Below are 14,399 nucleotides of genomic sequence, written 5' to 3'. Positions count from 1 at the left end.
ATGCCTGAGTTACTTGTAGGCTGTTGGCTGCTGTTATCTCGCATAGGCACAACCTGAATGGGATGCTGCAAGGGGTCAGTCTGGAAGCGGTAGCATGAAATGCCCTCCATGTCCTACAAATAAGTTTCCGCCTCCATCCAAGGAGTTTTACTTACCAGAGGCAGACCCCCATAATCACTCTGAAACTGCTAGCAGCCCTCTGGGTTTCAGAGAGAAGAATTAAAAACAAATTAGAGGTAATGAGCTCTTAAATTGCTTCTGCATCTACTGTGTGGCTGAGGGTTTGGGTGGATTTGGATAATCAAATCAAGCAGGGCCCAGGGCATGCAGAAGGCTTGATATGGAGTTTAAGAGTATTTTCAGGCTTCCCATTGAATATTAGATGTGATGCAACTGCCCTTTCTCATTGAAAACCGAAGTAAGAAAATCACTGCAAGCCAAGATTCAGATTCAGCCTTAAGAAATGCTGTTTCCCCCCCATGAACTGTGCCAGTGCAGCATTAGTTGATTTCTGTTATCAGCTACTCTTCTATTCTTCTGGAATAGTTATATATAGTTATTCTTCTATTATTAGTTACTCCAGATCTAAATGGTTGCAGAGGATCTGCAGAAAGAGAGACAAAGCAATGGGAACTAAGGGGCCCTTCCCTTCTCTCCATCCTTTTCTGCATAGTAGTACTATGTTCATTGTCAAGAATTACAAGCATGAATTATAGGCCTTGGGATAGATTTTCAGAGCAGGGAAATGTGCTACACACTCTCATATCATGGATGGGATACCTAGGAATGGGGTGGTGTTTGGCCATTCAGATGCACATCAGCATGGACACCCTGCACCGAAACCCCACAAGTTCAGTTCTGAATGTCAAAGGACGAGGTGGTGGAGCACACCTTCCTGTTAGCAGATGGCTAAAGCTTATCTGTATAAATTCATTTACTAATCAAAATCAACAGTTTATGTGTTTTGGAAGGTGAAAACAGCAGAAATCAGTATTTAGAAGCAGGACAGGATGAACCCCAAGCCACTTAGCACAAACTTGTTTGCAATCTGCTACTAATCCCTTCCGATCCTGTCTTCATTAACCTCGTGTACACTGTACCCGTGCAACTGATAACACAGCGGTGTTTGGGAAGCAGATTTCAGACAGCCTCCCTTCCACACCAAGGGAGCCCATCCAACAACATTTTAAAGCATGATTTTTATCTCTTTGGAAGCTTTTTTGCCCCAAACTTGCAGAGCAATAAAGCACCTCCTTGGGAAACACAGCCTTTGTCAGCATCTCCAGTGGTCACCTCTGTGTGGTGGCTGGAACATCCCACACTCAATGAAGCCCTGTCCTAGTGCTTTCGCAGGTCACCCCTGATGGCAGCTTCAGCTGGACACTTCCACGAGTGGATTTACCCTCCTGGAAATCATCTCAGGAGCAGAGGAGCCAGGAGAGGGCTGGGAGCATGGAGGGGATGCTTCACATCTTCAGGCTTTTTAGAGGGGTGTCCCAAGCCTGTCTGTGTTTAAAGAGGTGTTTGGATAAACAATACTCCTGATAACTGTCCTGGGTTCAGCAGTAGCAGTCATTTTTCCCCTTCTTGGTAGCTGGTGCAGTGCTGTGTTTTGACTTTCAGCTTGGGAACAGAGCTGATAGTGATGTTTAGGTTTGGCCAAGGACTTTGTGAGCCTCATGCTCTGCCAGGGAGGAGGGGAAGCCAGGAGGAAGTAGAGACAGGACATCTGACCCAAACTGACCAAAGAGGTATTCCATACCACAGCACGTCATGCCCAGGATGTAACTGGGAGTTAGCCGGAAGGGCTGGGAGACGGCAGGGTTGGAGGAGGTATCGGTCGGAGCTTGGTCGGGCTTGGGGGGCGAGTTATCGGTCGGCTGGTGGTGAGATGATGTATTCTCTTCCCTTGTTATTTCCTTTATCATTATTATCATTGGTGGTAGCAGTAGTGATTTGTGTTATACCTTAGTTACTAAACTGTTCTTATCTCAACCCGTGGGAGTTGCATTCTTTTCGATTCTCCTCTCCGTCCCTCCGAGAGCAGGGGGAGGGCAAGAAAGGGGGGGAAGTGAGCGAACGAATTACCTGACTGGGTTTAAACCACGACAATAACATGCTTTTACTTTGGTCAGCCATGAATTGGTCAGGCAGTTGGACTGGATTATCACTGTAGGTCACTTCTAACTGAAATACTCTATTCCACTTTATGCTACTCTAATCTACTCTATGCTGCTCTACTCTACTCCACTCCGCTCCACCGCACTCCGCTCTACCCTATTCCATTCTATTCCAGATGATCTTAAGGTCCTTTCCAACCCTAACTATTCTATGATCCTATGCTACATTACCCTGCAGGAGCCAAGGATATCTGGAGAACACAGCTTCAATATTGTGCCCGTAAATGCCTTTTGGACACCAAGGCCACCTTGGACCTAAACTTGCCACACAGCCATTCAGCTAAGACATGCATTTGCATGCAGGATCAGACCTGGGGGTGAGCCCCAGTACAACTAAATGAGAATGATGAGCCCACACCACACCTTGATTTGATGGACCCATTTGCCCAGCTGGGCTGGGAACAAACATGCCCCTAACAGTTTCTCACATGGAAAGAAGGGCTGCAGCATCCCTTTGCAATCTCACCAGTATCCCTTTTTCATTGACACAAACAACCTCAATGTTCAGGCTTTCTTTTAATGGAGAATCAGGAACAGCCATAAATCACTTTTCTCCCTACCCATGGGAAACAACTTGGGAAACCCCCTTCTGGCTCAAAACCCTCCAACCTGCCTTTTCAAGCATGCAGGACTAATTTAAAGTATCTTGTTACAACAAACAGCAACATGATTTGGCCATCAGACCAAATTAGTCATCACGTTTGGGTTGCCATCCCAAGGCAAACGCATGTAAGGCTGCTAAGGCTGCACTGGTGACCAGACCAATTTGCTCACCAGATCTGAGTTGCCATCCCAAGGAAAATGCATATAGGGCTGCTTTAGCAATGCCAAAGCAAAATAAAGCAGATTACCTCCAGGACTTAATCCTCCTACTGCCTATTTTCCTCTTTTAAAACTAATCTTCCCACTCACAGGAACCAGGACACCAGGGCTTTATGCCCCCCGCAGTCTGGACAAGGATTTAATGCATCCAGTCCTGTGGTATAAGCATGGCACTTTCCCTGTGTGGGCTCAGATTAATATAAAGCAGTTTACTTAACTAGCAACATATGTCTGCATCTTTTTTCCCACTGCCACTTAATCTCTCTCATCCACTGACCATGCAAGTCTCCCGTAATCACTGCAGAGTAATTATGTGATTATTCCAGCCCTCTAAATTACAGCTGCAGCTTGGACCCTAGCAATTGCAAGTGACACAGCAAGGCTGACTTTCTCCACTGTTAGTTAATTACAATAAGCAGAAAGTAAAGCCAACCACACCAGGATAATAACAAAACAACCTGCCAGCAAATGCAACTTCTGCTGAGAATTTTCACCCCAATCTTTCTCATCTCAAGGAAGATTAGAGTGGGAGCCATTAATAAGATGGCAATTTATGTTAATTTATCAGCACCTAAGCCCAAGAGCCTTAATAAAACTAGCTAAAAGGAGATCTGTAACAAACAAATGCAATTATGTGGTTGCTGTTAGTACAGCAGCTTTCCAAATCCTGTTGTGCTAGGTATTACTGCCTAACTGGCTTGGGTGAGGAGGAAGAGGATAGGGTGTGCAGTGAGAGGAGAACATCAGGTTGAGCCTGCAGGTCCTCAGCAGACCCTGTCCTGCACATCCAGCAAACCACAGGGTTTAGAAAGCAATGAAATCAGTAGAAATAAGGCTTTTACAAGGGAGAAGGACCACAACAAGACCAACTGTCCTTCTCCTTGCCTTTATGGCCCGAGTGTGGCTTTGCAGTGTCAGGGTCTATCTGATGCCATTGGGCTGAGATCTCACCTCACAGTAAGGAAGGGAACAAGGATATTCAGACAAAAAGAAGATCTTAAGACAACAGGAAGTACAGAGGTAGGAGAGCATCCCCACAAAATCACAGCCCCGCCCTTCCTCTTTTTTTTCCCTTAGAATTTCTGATGAGAATTCCCAAAATCTCAGTGGCTTCACAACTGGTGAAAGAATGGTTAAATGTTAGATATCTGCAGGGTTGGGGCTTTTTTTTGGCTGTTACACTGATTGTGGCTTGAATGAGAAGTATCTATGAATGTTCTTTCTGAATCTGGCAAGTTTCAGCCAACTCTACAGCAGGCTGAAGTGCCCTGACCTTCCCTTCCCTGCATCCTAACATCCCTGGCCTGCCGAAGAGAAGTTGGGAAGAAAGCTGGAACGGGCATGAATGAAAACGGAAGGGGAGGTGATCTCCATCAGACACAAAGAGGATGCAGTCTTAACCCCATGATGATCTAAAATCTCCTGAAATCAGTGGAAAAGCCCCAGATGATGTTTTGATCCTGATGCGGAACCACGCCTGGGTTGAGAAGAGCCCACAGTGGTGTAATTCCTCCATGGGTGTAAATCCTCATCACCTGCAGGATTTGATCCAGCGTTTCTGTCTGGTCTCTGCTTATTTCCTTTCCATTCAAGCTCAACACCCTGTGCTGCAGCATGACTGAAGACAGGTCCTCCATCACACTTAAACTGATCTACCGGACACACCACGTTGTCCAGTTGCTCCTGGGTCCTTTAAGGGCTCTCACAACAGGCCATGAACTGGAAGCATGGCCCAACCTGTAACTGTAATTGATGGCATCAGCAAATTCAGAGCCACATTTAGGGCTGAAATACTGAAAGAGGCTTTTTTAAGAAAGAAATGGTGTCGGGTCAAATGCTTTATGGTGGTAACGAGCGGAATCCTGCAGAATAGCAAACATGTCCATGTACAAATACCCATGGGGCACTTAGACCTTCTCCACAGTGCCTCAAAGGGACAATGTTATGGTTTTGCAACGTGGCATCACAGGGCAATAAAAATAAAAGTAAAGGGAGGAAAAAAACTGGTGATGAATTGCAAAATAAACTGGTTTTCCAGCAATAAAGGGAGAATAATATCTTCCATTTCCAGAGGGAAGATGGAGAACGGCAAAGATGCACTTTGCAACCCATTCTGCTGGTAGAGACCAGGGGTCTGCTGACATTAATTTTACACATTCCCTTCTCTTCCCTCCAAAGAAAATCAAGCAAACCACTATGATTTAAGAAATGATAGCCCGACAGGCTTGCACTGCAGGCAACCTTCATCGAACATTAGCCTCTTGGCTGCACTGCAGAGCAGTCAGCTTTCAGTCTGGTTTAGAAGATCCTTATTTTATCCCTTGCTGGTTATGATCAGAATATTTCATCTATTTCCACCAAAGCCTGCTGCCAAACTCCCTGTTCAAGTGGAAATAGCAGGAGTTTCCCAGTCGTATATGGGAAATAGTCATTAAAGTTCAGAAGGACTTTGCTATTGGCATCGTGCTTTACGAAAGGGATTGGAATTGAGTTTGCTAAACCACAATTCAAAAACACAAAGAGAGGAAAAGCTTCAGCTCTTCTTCTAACCTGGCTCTGTTTGCTCTGTACTAACCTGTAAAGTGTTTATGTCTGAATTCATGTTAAGGACAACCAAGCACAGAGGTCAGTAATTTGATGTATATACCACATTTAGGCTATCGAGTGCAAGGAGCTGAGTGAGGAAACATCAAAGTGATCAATCCAGCCAAAGATAACATGACTCATTGGTGTAAATGGGAATGAAAGGCAAGTCGTCTGGCTTGCCAAGACTCCTGTGAGCTGTTGGCAGTGCCATGGGAGCTTATGGCCAACAGAGATGGTCACAAGGTGACCAAGTGGTTCAGAAATGTTCCTGGCCTTATAATAGGATGAGAAAGGAGTATAAAACCACCAAACACCTCTGACGCATTACTTACACCAGGGAATTAAACATTCCCATGACAGTGCCAAGCCCTGCTTGTATTTACATTCTGGGAGGATGCTGTGTCCTCTCTTATACACAGCAGTGCTAGTATTTATTCATCCAAGCTGTAGTAAGCCAGCTTCTGCTCTCCCACTATCCAAACCGTGGTGCCTCAATGGCTATTCTAGACACCAGGTTTCTGGATGTTTTGTGGATGGAGCTTATCTCACTTCTGATTTCAGCTGAAACACTCAGAGCCAGGAGTGATCAAGAACCCAGAGTCACCCCAAGAGGGATGACCTGGTTGTGGTCTCTGCTGTGAAGACAACACTACACAACAGAGCAATGTTCGCTGAAGCACAGCCCAGGCCCTTGGCTCTCCAGGAGCTCTCCTGGTGCAAGGCTACAGGTTAATCCACATTTTTCCTCAGGCTGGATAACACAATGCACCCACATCTCATGGAACAACCTCAGTGAGAGGTGCTGAGACCACTAACCCTGGCACAATGATGACAGCGAAGAATCCAAATGCAAAACCCACTGGAAGAGGAACCTAATGCAACTCTGTCTTTCTGGAAAGGTGCCCCAACCACCGCATGTTGGAAGTAGGGATACTCTACTTCTCCAGCCCTGCTCGATGTGCAGCACAAGGTCCACATCATCACTCAACCTCAGGTCACTACCCCTAATACTGAGGAGCTTTAGGCCAGGGCCAGATTTGGGATGTAAGGGGAAGTTAAGTAGCAAAAACACAAGTCTGTGAAGAGCACAGCCATCTACAGAAAGAGAAGCAACCAAGCAGGGCAAGAGGATGATCTCCACCTTGCATCCCATTGCCTGCAAGGCAGTCATGCTCCTCAATGACCATAGCCTTTGGTACTTCAAGCACCTCCAAAAAATGACACCTTCTCCTCAGTGACTTGTTTAATGAGGCCCAAGCACTGCAGCCCTCATCCTAAGGGCAGGGCCAAGGATGCTGCTGGGGACTCCATTATCTTCTTGTGCTCAGCTCACACTGTTCTGTTTAAAAGATTAATGAGACATATATTCTCAATCAAGAAGCTCTTTCAGAAGCTCTTACTTCCAATCAGTTGTACAGTTCACTTAGCAGCAGCATCTGCCCTTATTTTGGTTGGAGGTTTTAGCAAAATGATTTATGGATATTTATTTCCCAGGGAAGCATTTGCACATTGATGGACTGAATATTGATGGTGCTAAAGCCAAATAATCAATGCACATCTAATGGGGCATGGAGTGTGCTAAACTGCTCCACAGTAATTTGGGGTAGGAGGGTGAACAGATGAGAATCCCTGAGCTTCTTCCTCGAGTGATGTGTGTCTTTTTGCAGGTGAAGAGCACATGCATGTTGTCAAGAGGTGAATAAGAAGGAGGTGAATAAGAAGGAGGTGAAATAGCATGCAAGCATCTTACCACCCATGGCTGTAGATAAGCAAAGATCCATAGATGGTGAGTCTCAGGCTGAGCTCACAGGACTTGTCCCACTTAAGAAGATATTCCCCTATCTCAAGAATTCATAGTCTGTGTCTTGTGGGTCTCATCTTGTCCACACCAGTGCTCATTCTCTCACGTGACATCGGGTCCAGCACCAATTTTCTTGTCACCATATAGCTCAGCATCACGGCAGGGCAGCAAGATGTGCAAAGGGACACCACCAAAGCAGCATATTTCTGTCCTCTGACTGCAAAGGTAAGCTAAAAGAACCAGTAGCACCTCCACTCCAGACACCTACAGTGGGATTACATGACTTGCAACCAGAATAGAGGAAACCAGAGGCCGTGTCCTGCCTGGGATGCTCAAAAGGAAAGTTTTGGACCATGGATTTGATGGAGGAAGACCCAAGGCACTAAGGGTCCCATCAGGAGGGCAGCCTGATGCTGAACTTGCAGTAGAAAAGTCAAGTTGCGGTCCAAACATTAACCCGACTCCAGAAGCCTCCCAGCTGCTTTTTTGGGCATATCTGGGCAGTATCACCTTGTTTCATGTTCTGGAAACAGTCAATATCCTCGTAACAGCACAACCCCTTGTTTTTCAGCAGCAAATTAGCTCACATTGCAATTTGTATTACAGCACTTAGGGAAAAAGAAACCCACATTCAGCTCCACTTTAACTGTTTTAACAGCACTCAGTGAGTCTCTCAGGAGCTCCCAGAAGCACTGTGTGTGCTGGCTGCTCTTCTAAGAGGCCCATCCATCTCTGTCTCTCCGCTCATTCCTTTACAGCTCTGCAACGTTCTCATTTTTAACTTTACTTTTAGGGCTATTTCTGCAGGTTTCATAACCCTATTGCTCTTACTCAGAATAGCTTGCAACTGCACTCAGATCCTTCCACAAATCTTCCTTAGGAGTTTCTATCTCCCTAATCCTCTGCAGCCAGCTGAGCCTCTGCAACACCAATGTGTTCACCAGCTGCAGGGTTTTGAACCCCTGGGTTCTTCTGATCAGATTTTGGGGTCCACACTGCAGACATCGACCTTTGCAGATGATAGGCTTTCTGCATGGTTTTGGCCAGAGAAGAACTCAAATCCATGAGCAAATACAACATGTTTGAAGTCTTGTCCACTGAACCAGCAGGTTGTTCCTGCTTGTAATTATTGCTGGGTTCTTCTATCTGGCACATATCAGACTAACATGAGTGATGAAGGGTTTGGTGTTAGATTTTCCACTAAAGCAATCCTAGGGCATGGTGAATAAGCAAAACTAAGAGACAGTCACTGATCTATGTATGTAGACCATGACTTGAAAAAGTTCTGATTGTAGTTCTGGTGTCCTCAACATAAAAAGGACATGGAACTGTTGGAACAAGTCCAGAGGAGGCCACGAGGATGCTCAGGGGCTGGAGCACCTCCTGTATGGAGCCAGGCTGAGAAAGTTGGGGCTGTTCAGCCTGGGGAAGAGAAGCTGCGTGGAGACCTCATAGCAACCTTCCAGTATCTGAAGGGGCCTATAGGGATGCTGGGGAGGGACTCTTCATTAGGGACTGTAGTGATAGGACAAGAGGCGATGGGTTCAAACTGAAACAGGAGAAGTTTAGATTGGATATAAGGAGGAAATTCTTTCCTGTTAGGGTGCTGAGGCACTGGAATGGGTTGCCCAGGGAGGTTGTGAATGCTCCATCCCTGGCAGTGTTTGAGGCCAGACTGGACAGAGCCTTGGGTGCCATGGTTTAGTGTGAGGTGTCCCTGGGCATGGCAGGGGGGTTGGAACTGGATGATCTTAAGGTCCTTTCCAACCCAAACTATTCTATGATTCTATGATCAGGACAAGCTCTTGTCCGCACTGCAGTTTTCATCAAATTTCACACATTTCAAGATTTTCTCTATGTTTCATTTTTCATTTTTTGGCCTCAAAAGTTCATTTTAGGCTCTTCTTTAGAATCTTTGAGTATATCCGCTTAAAATTCCTGTGTTTTTCTGAAGCATTTCAAAGGACGCAGCACCTCTGAAGCCGATGTGGTTATCTTCAGACCATTTGCCATGAATTACCACAGTGGAACTGGAAATACCAAGAAGGTGTATAACTCTCTGGCCAGCACACAATCCCAACCGTGATGGTTTCCATCTCACCCTCTGATGTAAATTTATTCCACGTTGGTTTTGAAACAGGATGATTCTTTCTGATCAAACATGCTTGTATTACACTGCTCCCTGTATCAGTTTCAAGTACAGCCTCATCAAATACTCTCAGGAGTATATCAACTATCACTAGTTTTCTTGGTTGATCCTCTGCTTCACACCCTACATCTGACACTGAAACTGTAACCTCTGTATTACAGAAGAGATATCAGTCGGTCCCTTTGGTGCTGTGAATATAAGATGTCCAGAGTCAGGTTTTTGCTAGAAGCTGTGAACTTATACATAACATTCCTCATCTGGCTCCTTTTCATTTCATTTTAAACAGTAAAATGCTCCTGTTATTCCAGTGTAATGACTCTTGCATTGGAAAACACGATTAGCTATTCCCTATTTAGCTTCTCCTTGTCACTCATGATTTTATAGACTCCTGTTTCCTTCTCAGCTGTTCATACAGAAACCATGCCATACCTTTCATCATCCTCTGTAGCGACAGGACAAGGGTAACAGGTTTAAACTTAAATAGGGGAAGTTCAGGTGGGAGATAAGGAAGAAGTTCTTTACTGTGAGGGTGCTGAGGCACTGGAATGGGCTGCCCAAAGAAGTGGTAAATGCCCCATCCCTGGCAGTGTTCAAGGCCAGGCTGGACAGAGCCTTGGGCAACATGGTCTAGTGTGAGGTGTCCCTGCCCATGGCAGGGGGTTGGAACTGGATGATCTTAAGATCCTTCCCAACCAAAACCATTCTATGATTCTATGATCCTCACTTCTCCTTTCTGCCTTTTCTACCTGTAGTAAACCAGTTTTGAGACAAGGGAAGCAGAACACAGGACTTCAGAGGGTTTTGCCCAACAGCACAATGGAATCTTCTGGTTTTATCTGTATTGTTTTCCTTTCCAATTGTTTACTTCCCAATAATGCAGATACACCTCACACATGCAATAGTGCTGCAGACTGAAGCGCTTGCATACGTTTTATCTTTATAAACACTGATAAAACAGGTAGGGAAATTACAAACTTGAAAATAAGAAGCATCAATATTGTTGACTTGCAAAAAAGAAAGGTTACATCCTCTCATATTGTCATGCAAATGGGGAGGAAAATCTTCATCGCTCTGGAAGAAAGCTTGGGGAAAATGTCACCTTTATATATATTCAGTATAATTCAGTATAACAATGCTCTGTAAGTACCAGTAGTAAAGTCTAAAATTGCTGGAAATCATTACTACTAATATTATACATTTTGATATACACTGACATAATTCAGAATATTTATTAGTAAAAGGTGCGGTAGTGTCATAATAGTTACTCTAGTTTCCAGGTTTTATTCAGAAGGTTATATTTCACACCAAGTGGTTTTTCTTCATTTCCCCAAATTTTCAAGTTTTCTACATTAGAAACCGGCAGGAAACTAAAGGCAGTCAGAAGAGAAAATGCAGAAGTCAAGTTCTTTCCATCTCTACTGGCAATACAGTGCAACATTAGGATGTCAGTCCAGGCTCCTTGGCTTCTTTAGTCCTGGCTTTCCAAGGACAATTTGATTCCTAAAAGACTTGCTGCTTTTGTGCATAGAATTAGACTTTGCTCATCCTGAGGCTTCCTTGGGTTTAGCCATAGATGGACGAGCTGGGTCATGGTGTAACCATGGAGTTACCTTCAACAATAAGGAATCTGATTTACCTTACATAACGTTCATAGAATCCCAGATTGTTTGGGATTGGAAGGGACCTTAAAGCTCATCCAGTTCCAACCCCTGCCATGGGCAGGGACCCCTTCCACTAGAGCAGCTTGCTCCAAGCCCCTGTGTCCAACCTGGCCTTGAACACTGCCAGGGATGGGGCAGCCACAGCTTCTCTGGGCACCCTGTGCCAGCGCCTCAGCACCCTCCCAGGGAAGAGCTTCTGCCCAAGAGCTCATCTCAGCCCCCCCTCGGGCAGGTTAAAGCCATTCCCCTTGGCCTGTCCCTACAGGCCCTTGTCCAAAGCCCCTCTCCAGCTTTCCTGCAGCCCCTTTAGGCACTGGAGCTGCTCTCAGGTCTCCCCTTCAGGAGCCTTCTCTTCTCCAGGCTGCCCCAGCCCAGCTCTCTCAGCCTGGCTCCAGTGCTGTCACTGCTTGCTTTTACAAAAAGTCCTCCTCCAGCTTTGCATCCCCCCGCTTTACGCGCTGGATTTTAACCATATATTGGGTCATAATTAGCTACCTGAACATCTTCCACAGCAAGCAGAGAAGAAACACTTAAAAGAGGGATTGGTCTAATCTCAAATAACCACAGAGCTCTCTTCAGCCAAGCCCAATCATGAGCATCCCAGTGAACCAGCCAAAGGCATAGAATCATAGAATCATAGAATGGCTTGGGTTGGAAAGGACCTTAAGATCATCCAGTTCCAAGCCCCTGCCACGGACAGGGACACCTCACACTAAACCATGGCACCCAAGGCTCTGTCCAACCTGGCCTTGAGCACTGCCAGGGATGGAGCATTACAGTTTCTTCAAGTTGTGCCAGATCCTCAGGACCCTCACAGGGAAGAACTTCTACCTTGTATCTAACCTGCACTTCCCTGTTTATGACAGTGGTGTAGCTTCCACCAGCACAGCACAGAGATATCTTCTGAGCACAGAAGCAGATCCAGAAGAGCCAGAGCGTGCAGCATTTCAAGGCAAGCTCTGCAATAACACCATCTGCAGCTTGGCATTGCTTTCACGCAGCCCACAGGTGCTCTGATGGGGTCTGAAGCATGCACTGTGGAGAGCTGCTCTGCCTTCACAAAGACCACCCAGCCACCCAGAGACAGAAAGGACTTGCTCCCTCAAAATGATGGCCAGTGGATGAGGCACTCCCTAATACTGTGCAAAAAGCCTTCTATGACCATGCAGCTTCGTTAATGCAATCAAAAAGGTATTTAAAACAGTTTTACAGTGCAGTTAATTTATCATCCCGAGCCACGTGCGCAAGATTTCATGGCAAGTCGGCAAATTCAAGCTTACTCGAAGTAATTCCTTGGAATAATTTACCAAGTCAACTGCTTTTTGACTGTATCTCCTTTGGACCTCCATTAGTTTTATATTAACACATCTTAAATGAAATATACAATTCATTACAGATAAAGCCATGGCTTTTTGTAACTGGTTCATTGCAAATCAAATGGAAATGTCATTCACCCTTGGACTGTTTAAAAGATGGACTTGAAAAGCTTTACATTATCTTTATGCTTTCTTAGAACTCATTAAACAAGTATTCCCTCCGCTCTCCAAGGTGTAACATCATTACTCGATGTTCTCCTCTCAAGATTAAATGTCTTCAGGAAAACATACATTTGTGACCACCAGGTTTTGGGCTTAAAAGAGGAGTAACAGAGTGGAATTGAGCGGTCTGTTATACATCCAGTCACATCAAACAGTCCTTTTGGCCTCCAAATCTACAAACATAAAATTACCCCTTCTCTTTCCCTCCCTTCTCCAAATCAGTAGTGAAAAGATGGCAATCCACATGAGCTAAAGCTTGTATTTTAATTACTAGCCTTGTGTTTACATAGGAACCAAGCAGTTCAAAGTTGAATGCGCAGTAATTAAAGCATTTCCAGATGTGTTTGGTGATCCCACTCTGTTTTCACAGCCTCCAGTTGTCATATATTTCCCTTCTGCAGCTGCATTACCCCAAAGTTAACAATTTTAGTCAAAATGGTGTTTTCTGAACAAGAAATATTCCCGGATCTCAGTGCTGGTGTGACCAATATCTTGATAATGGGAGCTCTGATGCAGCAAAGCACTTCAAGATGATCCTGGCTTCCAGTAGCTGAACCGCTCCCTACTGACCGAAATCTCTGAAAACCCAGCAGAGCTGAGAATTCCATAGATAATGTGAACCACACTGTGGGATTAAAAACGGGGGAAAAGACTTTTCCACTAAAATCTGCTAAAGAAAACATTCTAATTTTCCTTTTAAAATTGTGCTGGTTTCCTTGACAAGCTATAAAATATGATTATTTATCATGCTTTATATTTATCTTCTCAACCTGGAGAAGAGAAGCTGCATGGAGACCTCAGAGCAGCTTCCAGTGTCTGAAGGGGCTACAAGGATGCTGCAGAGGGACTCTCCATCAGGGACTCTTGTAGAGATGGGACAAGGGGTGATGGGTTCAGACTGAAGCAGGGGAAGTTCAGGTTAGATCTAAGGAAGAAGTTCTTTATTGTGTGGGTGGTGAGGAGCTGGAACAGGGTGCCCAGAGAAGTAGTGAATGCTCCATCCCTGGCAGTGTTCAAGGCCAGGTTGGACAGAGCCTTGGGTGACATGGTTTAGTGTGAGGTGTCCCTGCCCATGGCAGGGGCTTGGAACTGGATGAGCTTCAGGTCCTTTCCAACCCAAACCCAAATCTGTGATTCTATGATTCTATGTCTGTGTTTTACAATGCTGAGTGATGGGGACTCGACTTCCCAACCGGCTTTGCAGGTGAAACACAAATAATGGCATTATCAGCACATGAGTTAAATGTTCTGAGCTACCAGAACAGTGCAAAGTGAAAATCTAATCTCCACCCTGGTAATGCCTGAGTGCTCCTGCCCATCCCAGCAGGAGAATTACCAATTGAGCAAGAGGCAAAGATGATAAAAGAGGTTTCTCATGCAGAGAGATGCACTATAAGCAAGGGAGCGCAGCTGTAAAATTGTTAGGATGAATAAATTTGTGCACAAGGCCAAGAAAAAACCCTTGGTACAAATATAAAAAGCTTTGCGGCAGCAAACCACTTGACAAACCTTTGCTTTTCCTGATTGGTTTTGATAGGCCCTAATTAAAGTCCTATCTGGCAACTCTCTGTGAAATCAGAAGAGCTTAAGAGAGTCATCTCTCATGTTTTCAGGCTTCGGAGCCATTCCCCTCCATACACACCTACCTCCACCCACTCGGGA

The 14,399-nt window shown here is 45.2% G+C and overlaps 1 protein-coding gene across 1 annotated transcript in view; it reads left to right on the top strand.

The window, feature by feature from the left end:
• The window catches only part of NARS2 (asparaginyl-tRNA synthetase 2, mitochondrial), a 221,125-nt gene that overhangs the window by 118,357 nt on the left and 88,369 nt on the right, over window positions 1-14,399 (top strand). The window lies entirely within an intron of this gene.

This window comes from Pezoporus occidentalis, unplaced genomic scaffold (assembly GCF_034315485.1).
Source record: "Pezoporus occidentalis ecotype Australia unplaced genomic scaffold, CSIRO_AGI_Poc_V1 ctg6, whole genome shotgun sequence".
NCBI lineage: Eukaryota > Metazoa > Chordata > Aves > Psittaciformes > Psittacidae > Pezoporus > Pezoporus occidentalis.
Note: the sequence above shows the minus strand (reverse complement) of the source record. Positions and strands in the feature narration are given on the sequence as shown.